This window comes from Lagopus muta, chromosome 22, assembly GCF_023343835.1.
Source record: "Lagopus muta isolate bLagMut1 chromosome 22, bLagMut1 primary, whole genome shotgun sequence".
NCBI classification, from domain to species: domain Eukaryota; kingdom Metazoa; phylum Chordata; class Aves; order Galliformes; family Phasianidae; genus Lagopus; species Lagopus muta.
This window is the reverse complement of record NC_064454.1, coordinates 850,416-863,419: the sequence shown is the minus strand read 5'-3', so window position 1 is coordinate 863,419 and position 13,004 is coordinate 850,416. Positions and strand designations below refer to the sequence as shown.

Here is a 13,004-nt window from a genome sequence, read left to right as displayed (position 1 = left end):
CCTGTACACTGGGGCAGCCCATTCCCACCATTTCAGATGCCCTGGGGGAGCTCCACATTCTTGCAGTGAGCACAGCAGCTGAGCCTTGCTACCGACCCCATCCATCCAGAGCATGTGCGCTCAGCATCACCTCAGTGGTCAACAAGAGCTGGTAGATGCCAAATAAAATCCCATCATTAAAACCCCCAGTGAATGATTTCAATCCATCTGTCTGCCCAAAGCATCCTCAGCAGGGGCTGTGCAATCTCAGGCCATCGCCCCCAACAAGCTCCTTTGAACTCCAACCCACCGGGCCACAGCGGCCACAAGCCAGCCTTGTCTGAACATGGTTTTAATCTGGTTGGATATATTTAATGCACTGACATGTCTTAAACTGGAGGAGATCTAAGCCCTGCCTGGCAGGTGTGATGGAAAGCAGACGCTGCCTCCATTGGCTCTCTGGCTCTGGAGGTGCTGCTGGGAAAATGGGATGAGAAGCACTGGCCCAGAAGTTCCATGGTATGCAAACATCCATCGAAACTGGGTGAGGTGAGGGGGAAAGGCAGCGAGACACAAAGTGGCAAAAAAAACATGGAAAAGGGAATGGAAACCAAGAGAAAAATGGAGGTAAACAGAAAAAGGCACAAAGAGATGAGATGGGGGGTGAGGTGCTGAAGCCTTGGAGGCCCCACCAAATGGCACCAGCTCCTCCACATCAGCTATTAAAATGAATATCTTGTTTCCAGCAAAACCCAAAACCAAACTTCTTTCCTGTGTGGGGCACCTTTAAAATGGTGCATTTTTAAAGGAAATTCTTATTAATATGAACACCCTCATTTTTCAAGTAAAAGAGCAAAGATCCCCAGGAAAAGGAAGAGACAGAAATTTTCACCTGTTGTGGAAATGGTGAGTGGCAGCCTGAAGCAGTGATGGGGTGAAGGAGTCATGGGGGGAAGGCAGGGCCAGCACAGGGCAGCTCAGGTGCATGCAATGCACTGAGTGATGGAAGGGCTGCAGCCAGGATCCACCCCTTCCCAGCCCTCATTTAAGGGTTTGCAATGGAGGTGAGGGGATCATGGTGGAGATCCCTGTATACCTGAGGCCTTCTAAAGGTAAGCAGATTTGTTTTTTCCCCTCTGTTTCTGTGTCCACAGCTGCTGCATTGAGCATATTCTCACTTGTTGCAGCCTGTGACTTTGCTGCACTGTTGTCACTGCTGTGCTTTCCACTGCTTTATGGTGTTACAGACCCAAATACTCTCAATTTAATTGTGTAAAACCATGGCTAAGATAAATAGAAAGCACCATGGAAAGGGTTTATACTGCGTAATCCTTGCAGAACCAAATTTTACTTCTTTTCAGACAACTGTCCATCTCTGCCCAGTGAGTTAGCAGTGGTTCTTCTGGCTGCAGGCTGAGTGAAGCAAAGCTCTGCTCTCTTTTCTGGCACTCCCACAGCTGCAGTTGTCTCTGCACAAAGTCTGTGTGATCTATTAAAGATCTCAAATAAGGATTTAATTTAGTTTTAATAAGACAGTTTGGGGGATGTTAATTAAATTGAGTTATTAAAAGCACATGGGCTGGACTTGGCTAATACATTTCCTCTTTTATTAAGTCCATTAAAAAATAAGGGGTAGAAGGAAAAAAAAAAAAGAAAAAAAGAAGGAAAAAAACCTGCCTTTAGATGAGGAAATGTGTTCAAAAGGCTTTTTTTCCTTTGCTGAATTAAACATGTACCACGAAGTGTCCCGAGAGATGAACCAAAGAAGCAGCAAGGTGAACTTGAATTCTCCCAGGCTCCCCAAGACACGAGCATGAATCATGCCAAATTGGTGTTGGGATGATGCCAAAATGTTGAACCCTCTGGAACCCAAGTGTCTGATGGGTCACGCTGTGCTCAAACCCAGAGCTTCCATGCACCTCTATTCCTGATGTTGGGTCGTTGAGAGGAGTGATGCTGGAGTTGTGCATGCATTGCTGCTGTGCACTATGGCTGGAAAAGCTGCCTGAGAGCTCCTTTTCATCATTGCACATAATCTGATTTCATTTTTCTTCTTCCAACCTCTGGCAAAAATGCTGCTGGGAATCTCTTTAGTTCAAGGAATTGTCAGGGTGATTTGGTTAAGCCGAAGAAAAACTCCCACGTGCCTTAAACATGACAAATATTTTATTAGCTGGAAGTGTAACCAGCTGTAATTAGCTTAGCAGTCCAGAGTTAATAGATTTATAAGCTTTAGAGGATACAGTGCACTAGTGAGACCTGCCTAGGAAATTCATCCTGTGCCTCCCAAGTTAACCTCTTGTTTCCATCTAGGCTCTTTCCTTCTGAGGTTTGTACTGATACAGTCCAACCTGTGGAGCCATTCAGAGCATTGCATTGTATGACTCTATTTCTTAATTTCTACTTTCTCTTTCCAGAGCATCTTTTGCTCTTATTAATTGTTCTTATTACCTGCTGTTGTCCATGTAGGTAGATCAAATCTCCCACCTGCAGAGGTTGGGCAGTGCTACACACACTCCCATCACTGGAAGGGATAAACATAAGTAGGGAAGGACTTCAAGGTCCTCTTTGTATCCACCCAATATTCAAAATGCACTGGAAAATAGGAGGAAATGCTGGAAGACAACCTTTTCTCTCTGCAAGGGCTCTCTGTCAGCCTACATTTTTTGTCCATCCATCCTAAAGAACTTTGCCATGGGTTTCTAATGGCTTGTGGTATCCATCTGCTTGCTCCTTCATTGAGAGTTTTATGAAATCTTTTTGTATACCTTGTAAGCTTTGGGTTACTAGGTATAGGAATGAGAACGATGGGTGTCTGCTCCTTCATGGCAGTCAAGCCCATTGACTGAGTGGGCAGCCCAGAGCCCATGAGCCTAAACCCATGGTCCCAGCTCTGAGTAGGAAACATCTGGAAATATATTTGCCTTTTGTCAAAGCCAGAGAAAGAATAAGTGTGAAGTGACAGCTGGAGGGGCCATGAGCCTCTCCCAGCTGATGGCTCCAGGTGGGATTTCAGGAGGGAATGACCCACCGGTGGCTGGGAGATGGGGAGAAAACAAACCTTGCAGCATTGCAAATGGCAGCGAGGCTGGGGCTGCCCCAGCTGTGTCTGCTGACGCCAGGCTATTGTTTGCATGCTGCTGTTTGCATGTTGGAAGGGAAAAAGCTCCCAGTGTTCCTCTAGCAATGACTGGACGTGGGGAGTGACGTCCCCACCTGGACCCTGAGGTTGTGAGCTGGGGAAGTGGCATCCAGCAGTAAAGATAATTATTTGTACAGCTCTTGACTAATGAATGGCTTTGAATGGGGGCTTCCTGGAGTGCTTGCTCCACCCAGCTTTTGCAAGGGTGAGATTAAGGTTGGGAGGTTTCTTGTTTTGCTTTGTTTAATTCCCACTGCGTGGTAGGAGGGGACCTTGCTGACGGTTGTGGCTGCGCGAGACACAGGGTGGATCAGCTTTACACGTGCTGGGATTACCGTTTAGCAAAAAATAAAGGGGGAAAATTGGGATAAATCATCCCTTTGTGCAGTGCTGAGAGGATGGAAGTGGGGACAGGAGATGTTTGAGCCCTGTCTTGCTTGGGATTGGCTTTGTTGTGGAGGTCACTGTGGGGACCACCTGCCTGCTCTCTTGGCAAGCATAATGGCTTTGCCAGTGCTACTGATTTGCCTTTTAAATAACAAAAGGTATCTGGGCAAAAAGTCCCATCTGTTGTAATAAATGGCTTTGCTGATGATATCAGAGTGTAGGTGATTTCTTTTTTTTTTTTTTTTTTTTTCTTTCCTAGCAAACCATGAGTACAAACCTTGTCTTAGTTGAGACATGGCTATGTATTTGGAACCAAAAAGGTTCCACCCTTTGTTTGATCTTGGAAGGAAGAAAAAGACAACTTTGAGTCCAATTCTGAGTCTGGGTTTTGTGCTGGGGCTATACAGCATTGCATGGAGGTAAAAGAATTTGAGACAGCCCTGACCATGCTGCCTGGTGTGAAGTATGTGTGTACTGGAGGAAATACAGCACAACAAAATTTGATTCAGGAGATAGATAAGCAATGTGGGAGATGCTCTGCTATTAGCAGGACTCATTGTTTTTTCTCTTCTCTGTTTTGGGACAGAAAAAACCCATCAGGGTTTGCAAGCCAGATGTGTGCATGCCATATTTGCAACTGGGCAATGTCATCTCCCTCTCCAAATTTCAGGGAACTGAAGTGTTTTCCAGAGCCCTCTCTCTCTACTGGAAGGATACTGAGGGTTTTACGGAAGCAGCTGAGAAGTGGGCAGGGCTGGATCCTCCTGAGCCCCGTAAACAGGAAGGTGAGGAAGCGTGGAGTTGAGCCCCGGCTCATCCAGGACGTGGGGTGCACACAATGCCGTGCCGGAAAGGGGGGGTTATAAATACATGGGGTCAGGGCCGGGCCCTGTGAACAATAGGGACAGGGAGCAGGGAAGAGGCCGGCAGGGATGAGCCAAGGCCACTGAGCTGGCTGCTAACACTGCCCTGCAGCTCAGCTCCAGGGGTTTGGGGGAGTAAGGTATGTGGAGAGGAGAGGGGAGCTGCAGCAGCTGAGCTGCTTTCTTTGCAGCATGGTATAGAGCAGTTAAGGGTTAGCAGTAGGATCATCCACTGCCAGCTCTGGGTTTTCACTCCTGTTCTCAAATGTGGATGGAATGGTGGCTTGCTGTGGTAGGATGGGAGAAAGTGAACAGGGATCATTTAAGATACCTGTGGCTGGATGGGAAGGACACAGCCTATACATGGTGTTTGGGGCATTGGGATAAACAGAGGTGCAGAAGTCAGCATTTGCCCCACTGCACAGGCTGCTCCCTCACATAACCAGTTCTGATAATAGATTTTTTTTTTTTTTTTTTTTTTTTTTTTTTTTTTTTTTGGAAGCTGGCTGCATGTTGAGCATCTCCAGTGCGCCTGGCGGGGTTGGTTGTGCAGAGAGCCAGGATCTCAGATCCATGTGATGAGAGAAGTGCATTTGGCAGCACTGGAGCTGCTGATGAGCGATGCGGTTATCTCAGCATGGCGGTGCTGGAGGAAGGCAGGCAGGTTTCCATCCTGATCCAGCATTTCCTTAGGTTATCTCCATGCATTGCCACAATTCCTGAAGGAATCACTGCTATGATTCAGGACGCTGCAAAATCATCTGGCCCACCTCTGCTCCACACTCATCCTAAAGACGTCAAAGGAAGTGAGTGCCATGGGCAGACAAAGCAGGGAGGGGAGGCCGCCTGCCGGGCAGCGTGCAGAGCAGGTCAGCAGCAGCCACAGCCTCATTTGATAGCAAAACCAGGTCAGGTCATGGCCAGAATTGCAGGAAGCATCATCATCTGTGAAGCCTGTGAAGAGCTTTGGGCTGCCGTGATGCCTGCTTTCTGCCTTCTCTTACCTCAGCCAAACCAACTACAGGACTTCAGCTGCCCCTCATGTGCTTTGCCCTGTAGGTTTCTCCCCATCTCTGTAGCCCTCCCCTCCTCTGCACGCTCTCCAGCAATCTGCTGTCCTTCTGCTCTCTAACCTCTTCTATTTGCTTGAGCAGCACTGTTGAGAACTCAGTTTGGTGCTGGAATCATGTTATTTATGTGAGGTGCTGGGCTGAGATCATTGCTTTGGTCTCTGGGCTTTGCATGATAGCAGCTCAGCTCAGAGCCCATATGCCATTCTCCTCCAGGACAGAGACCTCCATCCTCACCCCCCTCATTACTGTCCCTATTAGAGATTTCATTTCCCAGCTCTGTCTTGATGGTGTCTCTGAGGAGGCATTGCTTGCTGTTAATGCCTCTGCTCCCTCAGGACTTAGCCAAGTGATGGGGTTAATTTGGGAGGGGGCTGGAGGTGCAGTTCCAGGAGATGGCAATTAACAGGAGACAGCACTTAGGGATCTCACTGCAAATAAAAAAAAAACCACGGGTCCTGGCTCCTGTGGTATCAAGGAATGGTTTAAGGGGGTTGTCCACAGCCCGGGAACCTGGGAGTGATTTGGGGCAAAGCAATGTCCTCTGCACCAATTTGGTCTTGCAGAAACACAAGAGCATGCAGAGAAAGGGTCACATCTCAGAGCCTCCTTACCCTAAGGATGTGGAGATTTTTAGATTGAGATTTAGATTCTGCTCAGGGCCTGCAGTGTGCTGCAATCAATACAGCCCAGGCTGAAGGCGATTTAATTGTGGCAAGTAATGAACCAGTGCCCTGGGGAAATGCTTGTAGATGGAAGTCGAGGAATTTGCTCAGATCCGTGCAGAGGTGGGCAGTGGGGTGATTCTGAACTTGGAGTTTTTCCCCTTTTTTGGAAGAAAAAATGTCTCTCTACCTCTATTTCCCCTTAACATGAAAATCATCATCTATTCTCTGTAGGAGAATGGGCAGCTAAATATTACAAACTGCATAATTCCAGGAAAAGCTGCTCCCTTTACGCTGCAGAGAGGAATGTGGAAAAGCAATTTAAAAAGCCCAAGAGAAATAATTATCAAAAGCCACGGCAGCCTGGAGCCGATGGGGCGCACATGGCAGAGCTCAGCCTGGGGCTGCCATGGCTGAAAACGTTTGTGCCAGTAGAGCAAGTGTAGGTGGGTGCCAATACAGCTGAAGCACACATCATAAATTGGTGTAAATGCCCTGACAGTTGCAGGAGTGCATGAGTGTTTGGTGTTACAAGGTTATGAACTTCTGGGAGTCTTGTAGTGAAATACCAAATAACCACTGGTGCCTTTTTAATTCTTGCTCTATTCTGACTGTTTATTCTTGCTGGGTTTTTTTTTAGCTATAACTTTCTGGAGGCTGTGGGCGATGCTGTTTTTTAAGGTGACTGTGGAGGGTGGTTCCAGCATCGCCGAAAAGCACTTTCTGGGCCCTCTAGTGGTGTGCTGTGCTGAGAGCCCGATCTGCCTCCAAGCCCATCCTTTTGTCCCACGGAAATAACCAGTCAATACACCCAATTATTTCTCACGAAATGAGGAGAAAAATCCCAAATCCCCCTGTCTTTTTTTTTTTTTATTAAATTCTTCTTAGAACGCAGCTATGGAAGGAGCAGTGCATCTGTTTGGTTAAAACCCTCCCTCTGCCTCTTCAGAACCAACGAATGCACACAGACACTCATTTCAAAACTGAAAACCCCCTTTGAAAAGACAAAGGTGGGCTGATGCGTGGTGAGGACACCAGGGTAATGGGGGACGCGTGCCTTTCTCTACCATTTGTTCCTCCCATTATGGTTTGTAAAGAAAATAATGTCACAGGGGTCTTATCAGGGAGCTGGGAAGAGACAGGGGATTTGGGAAGAGCTTACGTGTTTCTTTCCAAGCTGTGTTTCTAAAATAAGTTGATGTTTATTTGGTTGCGAGGGAAAAACGTTTAATTTGATTTCCTGTCCATGTTGGAAACAGCAAACATTTTAACAAAGGGGAGGATGGGAAAAGGTGGCTGGAAAAGCGACCTCTGTAGGTGTTTGGGCTTTGTTTGTTGAGTACACCATTGCTGACAGCATCATCCTCAGCCTCCCTGCCTGCCATACACCAGCACTTAGCTGTGTGTGCCCTGGGGGTTTGTGCCCTGCCAAGTAGGGTTGTGAGTTTTGACTGAAATGGCTCTTTCTGGTGGCTTAGCAGATGTAGGCAGAGGCAGCATGAGCTGCAAAGGCCTTGGGGTGGGTTCTGCCCTTTACTACCTGGGCATCCAGCCTTTCTTTGGGATTTTTGACACCTTCATGGGTTTGTTCAGGAGGTAAAACAAGGGTGTTAAGGTGGATATCCAGGGATCTTGGGATAGATTTAGTGGAAACCTCCCCTCCATATTGAGTTTTCAGCTTAAACAATGCTCTCCCATTCCTTTACCTGTTGGCCTACCTGGGATGGTGCAAAATTCAAAGCTGAATTTTTCCAAGTCTGGATGCTGCAGCTGACTACTCTATAGGTCTAAGCATAAGGGATCCCAAACCCTTCACCTCACCAACACAGTCTGCTGGTTTTAATGGATTTCAAATGCAAACCAGCCTGACTGTGCTGCTCTGGCAGCCATGGGAACTTCATATCACCATTCTGGTTGCATTTGGATTTGGGCACTGTAGTCTTGGGAACCACGTAGAGCAGCCAACATCAAAATGTAACAAAGCAAGACCTGGATGTGTGAGGATGGAGGGGTGTCTTTTTAATTACAATAATGGGTGATACTAAGAGTAATGGTGGTAGTAATGATTATTACAGGTGAATGAAAAAGTGGCTGGGCTGTGCCAAGCACAGCAAGAGGCAGACAGCTAAAATGTTGAAGGGCATTGTGCCTTTATAGGCTTCTCTTTTGGAGAAGGGAGGATGAGTGGGAAGAGTGGAAGACAAGAAAAAGGGAAGATCTGTCAAAAAGGGCTGCTTGGGGTGGGTTTGCCAGCACACCCACTTCTTCTGTGGGCTGGCATCTCAGGCTGAGTCAGCGCTCCCTAGATGAGTGTGCCCATGGACCTGGTAACCTGAGGTTCCTTTTGGTGCTTCTATATTCCTCTCCATAGTGCTCCTGTGGCGTGCAGCTACTCCTGAGAGGAGAAAAACCAGTGCCTGCCCTTGAATGTCTGGTGCAAGTTGTGTTCCCATGCATAAGGGAGATGGGAGCTAGAGCTCCATCAATGCCAGCAGCCCCCCACCTTAAGGGCAAGAACAGATTGGTTCTTATAAGCTGGAGGAAACTGGGGGAAGTTCTGTGTTAGGTGCAGCACACAGGAACAGTGGCTATGGAGTAAATACACACACATACAGATAAATCTTCCTCTTGGAAGATCTTGTGTGGTGCTGGTCCTGCACCATGGGGTGAGTGTTTTGGTCCCTCCTCTGTGCATGGGGCACTGCACTGTTATTTTGGGATTGCATTACATATCTCCCCAGATGGAAAGCCTCGCTCCCCAGCCGGCTATAAAACAAAAAAAAAAGGAAAGGTCCTGACCCTATCAGTAAAACAGCAACCATGTTTCTTGGGGAGAAATCCTTTTACGAGGCAGAGTGGAGGAAGTTTGGGGTTGGGGGATGGAGCTGGAGGCAAAATGGGGATCAAAAGAGCTGAGCCTGTTCATTTAGAGACTGGTGAAGGTTACAGCAGCGTGAGGTGGGGATACAATTACAGAAGGGCTTCGTTAACAAACTGCAGCTTTATGTGCAGTGGTGGGAGGGAGGTGAAATCCCAGCCAGCAGGATGCTCTGGCTGCTCAGCACCGGTGAAATGGGTGGAGGAAGGTAGAGGAGCTTTACTTCTTTGTTGGTATTTAAATGGAAGTGAGTCTGCACCACTTTTGTCTTCTGAAGCTGTGAATGTTTTCTGATAGAGGGAAAAACCTCTGTGGCTGTATGAAATCCATAATGTATCAGTGGAAAATGGGGATTTTATTGAGAGCAAATTGTGGCTGGGATTGCTTTCTTCCCTTCCAACTTTTCCCATTAAAAGCAAACAAAACCAGAAGACAGGGCTTCGACATATCTGATCCTGCAGGCTTTTGGTTTCTGAAGAGAAAAAATGAAGGCTGTTTTGGGGAACCAAACCAAAAAAGGATAGTTTGTTTTCAGTGGAGGCTTTGGGTTCTCCCAGGAGGGCTCTGTCTGATTGGGGCAGGTGAGGAGCAGGGATGTCAGTGTTCACCTGTTTTGGCTGTTTCACATCTGAAAGTCTGTGATATCTTTGGGTTTTAACAGAACTCTTTTTTTTCTTTTGTCTATTTGGCATTTGAGAGGATTTCTGTCTGCTCAAACATCTCTGTGATGTTTTTTAGGCTGCTGGAATGGTTTCCACTAAGGCAGCTTCTCTTCAATGGAGGACACACCATCACGCACAGGAAAATATCAGCTTCCTTCTGAAAAGGGTAATTTCGTCAAAGCATAGAGCTGTCTGCATTTTTGGAGATGAATTTGACCTTTTTCAGCACGTTTCCTCCCTGTCTCACTTTCAGTCAAAATTTCCCTGGACACAAAATCATTTTCTGACCAATTTTACTCACCAACCCCTCACCCAGTCCACCGAAGCCTTGAGAACAGCTCCCAAATCCCCCAGTAGGTGTGAGATGTTGCAGCTGCTGTTCAATGAACAGGTGTGTCCCCATGTCCCAGTTTCTCTGTTTAAGTAAATGATGCTTTTTCACCATTGCAAAGCACCTCTTGACTTTTATGGTTGCCAAGGACTGCTTGCAACAGCTTTATATTTGTGTTTACTGCCACCTGTACCAGCAGCACTGCTTGGACCCATCAGGGATGCTGCATAGTTTTCCCTGGGCAGTAAAATACACAGCCTTCCCCCCAAAAAGAGGAGGGGGGAAAAAAAGGATTGCAGATGCGGACAGGAGGGAGACTGTTTATGTAAGAGCACGTGGATTAATTGCAGCAGGTCTTGGTTTTAAACAATATTTAGTCTCAGACACTTTGCTCTCCCCTTTCCCATGCCTGCTGCTGCCAGTTGTGGTGAGGGAGATGTGGGGGCTTGGTGGGTGGAATGCCTGAGATTTCCTCTATTTTATCTCCTGACACCTGCAAACAATATTTACCCTTTCCCATTAGCTATTACTGTCCTGCAAAATGATGCAATTAAAGGCTTTGATCTACAAATGGATTAAAATTCACCTCCAGAAAGCAGATTGCCACTGAGACTCTGGTGCTCTCTTCTCTGACCTTGGCCCCTCTCAGCCTATTTGCATTGATCTGTCACAAAGGCGCATCCTTATTTCCAAACGTGATTTGAAGGGAGGACTTAGAGCCCATAAAGCCATTTTCTGCCCTTCGGTTGAGTCATGCTCCATGTTTTTTTCCCCCCCTGTGTAACAGCTACAAGAGCCAGCACTAAGCATTGCCACCCAACGGCTGCAGTTCTCTGCTCTCTGTGCCTATTTATTTTGTTTTTCCTATTGCTGGGGCTCTATTGCTCTGCAGACCTTTATCTTGATCTCGAGTGCTGCTCAGCTTCTGGGTGAGCTGCCTGCACAACAAAGCAAAACCCAGCAAACTGAAGCAAAATGCTGCTGCTGCCTTTACCATGGGCTGTTCTCAACCCGCCCCATGAGCAGAAGTGAGATGGGGAGCTCTTTTCACGTGGACGTGAAACCAACCTCACACGTAACTCTGAGTCACTGTGCTGTTTGTCTTGGTTTTTTTGGGTGTTCATGGCAACACTCAGAACCCCGGCTTGGGCAGACAACAGAAATTTCTGTGCTGCATCTGTGTGACTTTCAGAGAGGTACAGTGCAGGAGGGAGGTTTGATGCTGAGCATCAACAATGCGCTGGCCCAGTATTTTGAGAGATGTGGGTCCCCTGCCGACTGATCAGTTCCTTTAGGTGCACATTGCTGAGCCACAGGTGAGTTGCACCAGACTGAAAACATTCAGCCTGCAGCAGAAGTTTGCAATGGCCCAAGCTTTGGTCTTAGACAGCCCCACATTGCAATGGTGCTGGAGCTCAGGGCACTCTTGCACACTAGGATACCACCAGTCCAAGCTGAGTACATCAATGCTGATGAGCTTTGCTTTCCTCTCTCACTTTCTCCACTTTTTTTGTGTGTGTGTGTTAGCATGTTACCTGCAGCATGGTTTCAGGACGTGTGACTCAGGAGTGCCTTTCAGCCTGCAGGCTTGCAGCAAGCTGCTCCCTGGGTTTGCAGAGGCACCATCAAAGCCTCTTGGACTTGGGCACTCCCGAAACCCTCCCATGGCATGTGGGTGGGAGATTTTGCAAAAGCCCTCGTTGCCTTTGGAGCAGAGGTACAGTTCTGAGTGGTGTTCAAGCTCCTAAATCATCCTGAAACCTTGATGCTTTGTGCTGTACGGTCTTCATGAAATCTGTGATTTATTGTGGGGTTTTATTCCTGCTCTCTCCAGGAGCTTGAATGTGGTCATTACAATTGTGCCTTCTCATAGCATCGTTTTCTGTCTTCTCTCCCTCCTACACTTACATTTTCCCCAAGCAGCTTAAAGCTGCCTGACATTCCTGCAGTCCTTTCCAGTCCCCTTTCTTTTCTATCTCCACCCCTATTTTGCCAATATCTACCCAGAGCTGCACTCCCAAACCACAGGAGGGCTGAAGATGCTGGAGCAAACTGTGGGAAAAGGGGATAAAAAGCAGCAGAGCCAAAGTTTTATCCTTCACTTGGGTGAGTTTTGTTTCTCCAGCCTTTTCCCACCCTGTGCAGCAAAATAAAGATTTACATTAATAAGAAACATCCTCAGCAGTGCTGGGGAGGAGAGTGAGAGGAGGCGTTTGCAGGCTACGAAGTTCCCAATATTTGCCCCATTCGCTGTTGTGCATCTTCCTGATGGGATCAGATGGGATCTTATCCCATTACATCTCCAGAAATCTTTGTGTTAACGTTTTCCTGGCTGCTACTTGGGGTTGCAAATGCTTTGGTGGAAGAGGAGCCTGGCTCCCATTGGGATGTTCTCCAAACCCCGTGTACCGGCAGGAGAGCAAACCAACGCCGTGGTGTGTGTGAAGGACCAGCCCAGAGCACTGGCGCTGAGCTTCCATCCACCAGTGATTTTATTTAAGGATATTTTTGCACCCATGAGTGCGTTCCACACCTACGACTCACCGCCAAGCTGTGCACCAAATCTGCTCTAGACAACAATGCTTGGCTGGAGCTGCCACTAAGCAACACCAGCCAAACATACACTAATGAATAGGGGAAACAATTCCTGCTCGTGCCTATTTTTAAAAGCTGCATCTCCACAAGGTTGTTAATTATAGATTGAGCTGCAAGCAGCTGGAAGCAATGCCAGCCATCCTGCACGGCTTTTGTGCTGTGCTTGAAGGGGATTTGGGAGGATTCTGGGCTTCATGGCAAGGGTGCTGTGTGGTTGGGATGCAGGGCTGGGGTGCTGGAGGTAAATGCTGCCTGCAGTGAGGCAGGGAGGCTGCCCTGGGGCTGGGGGCCTGTTTATTGGCAAGGTCCTGACCTCCCCTGTTTATGACCCCCCCGGGACCTCGGCATGGAAACGGGATTTGTAATGTAACACTAACAATAACACAGCGCAGAGAGCCGTGACAGGGGCATTTTCTCCTACACGCTGCAGCT

At 47.6% G+C, this 13,004-nt stretch overlaps 1 long non-coding RNA gene across 1 annotated transcript; it reads left to right on the top strand.

Moving 5' to 3' along the window:
• Window positions 1–1,063: 1,063 nt before the first annotated feature.
• On the top strand, window positions 1,064–12,723 carry LOC125703714 (uncharacterized). The gene is made up of 3 exons (XR_007380946.1): window positions 1,064–1,091; window positions 4,095–4,293; window positions 4,874–12,723. It is a non-coding gene; the product is annotated as an uncharacterized LOC125703714 (long non-coding RNA).
• The last annotated feature ends 281 nt before the right edge of the window (window positions 12,724–13,004 follow it).